We start from the raw sequence: 2,689 nt of genomic DNA, 5'->3' as shown, positions 1-2,689 counted from the left end.
ATATATTTTTTTCGGGTCAACACTTAATAAACATTACATAGAGGACCTAGTTGTAAAACATTAACCAATTTAAAAGACACAAAGCTAAAATAAAGTTTAAAAAATAAAAAATATAAAAAAATTTAAAAACTATAATAAAGAGAAAATTTAAACACTAAATTTAAAAATATAAAATTAAAATTTTAAAGATTAAATTATGTTTTTAAAAATTTAAATAGAATTAATAATAAGAAAAAAATTAAAAAATAAAATAAATAAGATAAAAATAAAAGAAAAATAATACAAGTTAACTAGTTTAATATGTAAATAAAAATAAAAGAAAACTAAAATAATTAAAATTTAAAGTAAAGATGAAATTAATATTATATTAATTAGAAAAATTAATTAATTTACACCAAATGAGTGATATATATTTTGGTGAGAAAGATCTCGACATGGAATCACATGGTTTATAGCGTCCTAAATCACACTTCTATTTGGATATTATTATGCTAAGAACCTAAAGTCGATTGTAGATATGTTGGTCCACTTTAAACTTAACAATTATTTTGATTTCACTGTGATACGTTAATGTATGAATTATGCACAATACTTGTGTGGTCCTCTATTAATTCGACATGTTACAAACTCCATCATACCCTAGACATAGTTTGTGTTCATCAGTATCACCCCGAATTGACTCCGACCCCCTAATGAGTGATCAAAACATTTTGAGCTTATTTAAACCTTTTGCAAATTTTCTTTCAAACATTTTAAAGGTTGAATCATGGACTTACATGTCATCCAGACTTACAAGCCTTCATATAAAGTGTTTAGGTCTTACTTGTTTCCCCACGTCACGTACTTATAATATACCCCTTTATGTTTGACAAATTATCAACATTTTTGTTGTTGATTTTTTGAATACTTTTTGAGCATTTTTGCAGTTTTTCAGCTTTTTCAACAATTTTGATATTTCAATACTTAAATTTAAAGCAAGAAATAATATTTATTATGATCAATCACTAACGGGCTCGTGTATGACTGACTATTAACATTTTTTCCTTCGTCAATATGACTTATATTGGAGTCGACAATCGCTTCATAAGAGTGTAACCACTAGCATAGGCAATTATTTAAGTTTATATCACTGTGATACTTACTCATTTGTCAAGCTTATCTACACATCAAACAATGATCTTGTTGGCTTTTGATCTACTCTTTTCATGTTCTAGGATCACTAAAGACAATTTCTTATCATTTTTCAAAGGTCGGTTCGATTTCTCAAATTTTTATAATTTTTATATTATCCGACTCCCTCTAAACAGGAGCTCCCTCTAAATGAGTAAGTTGTAAGTATTTAAAAATACTTACAACTTACTCATTTGTCAAGCTTATCTACACATCAAACAATGATCTTGTTGGCTTTTGATCTACTCTTTTCATGTTCTAGGATCACTAAAGACAATTTCTTATCATTTTTCAAAGGTCGGTTCGATTTCTCAAATTTTTATAATTTTTATATTATCCGACTCCCTCTAAACAGGAGCTCCCTCTAAACGAGAGAATATATTTTTGAATCTTTTTCTTATTTTCTTAACGAAAAATATAATTAAATCATAAAATATAAAATATTTTTAACAAATCAAATGACTTAATTTTCTGTTTTTCTTAAATCAAAAGTGAAAATCTTTTTGGTGAGTTAAATTTGACTCATTTTCTCACTCTAAAATTGTGACATATTTAAAAATACTTACAATTTTAATTACAAAAGGATAAGTTTAAGAAAAATAGAAAAATAAAATTAGAATAGGATATAAAATAAAATAAAATAAAAAACTGAAAACTAGGGTAATCTAAAAATTTTAAAGTAAAGTGAAAATAAAGTAAAAGAAAAAATAAAATTAAAAATAAAAGATAAAAATAGAATAAAAATTTTAAACTAAGAAAGTTTTAAAAGAAGAAAATTAAAAAGGAAAAATAAGGTAAAATATTAGAATAAAATAAAGAATAAACAAAAACTTAATTTTGAACAAAAGAGATCATGACAAGTGACTCAACAAGAAACAAAAATCGGGCACGATCAAAGGCTTTTGTAAACAGGTCTGCAAAGTTGTATTCAGATTTGACCCGTTCAATTATGACAAGTTTCCGGTCATAACAATCACAAATGAAATGCATTCGGATGTCAATGTGTTTTGTCTTGGAGTGTTGGACCGTGTTTTTAACAATACACATTGCTGCTTCATTGTCACAATTAATGGGGGTGTTAAACAAAATCAAACCATAATCCAGCAGCTGATGCTGGATCCATATCACTTGAGAGCTGCAAGCGGAAACAACAATGTATTCTGCTTCAGCAGTGGAGGTATTAGGAACAGTGCCAACATTAACACTCTCACAAGTTACAAGATTGTTCAAAATGTTTTTAGAAGAATTATTATTACAGACTGGGTTGACAATAGATGAATCAAAAAGTAAATTTTTTATCTCCACAACCCTTGTTTGTTTCCACACAATCACTTTCTTCTACACAACCTGCTGAAGAAGATGAACTACCATTAGGATTTACTGAAGAAACTACTAGATCAACTATCTTGGAAACAACAGGAACAAAAGTCTTTGCCTTTGGCACATGACCAATGCCATAGAACATTTCATCCCCAGGAGGGGAATTAAAGCTGAAGTGGGGAAGGCTAGTATAGTTATT

The sequence above is a fragment of the Bidens hawaiensis genome, unplaced genomic scaffold (genome assembly GCF_021521415.1).
Source record: "Bidens hawaiensis isolate Kalapana, Puna unplaced genomic scaffold, B.hawaiensis_p1.1 tig00020764_1, whole genome shotgun sequence".
Classification (NCBI taxonomy): domain Eukaryota; kingdom Viridiplantae; phylum Streptophyta; class Magnoliopsida; order Asterales; family Asteraceae; genus Bidens; species Bidens hawaiensis.
The sequence above is the reverse complement of the archived record's forward strand: the minus strand, read 5'-3'. Positions refer to the sequence as shown.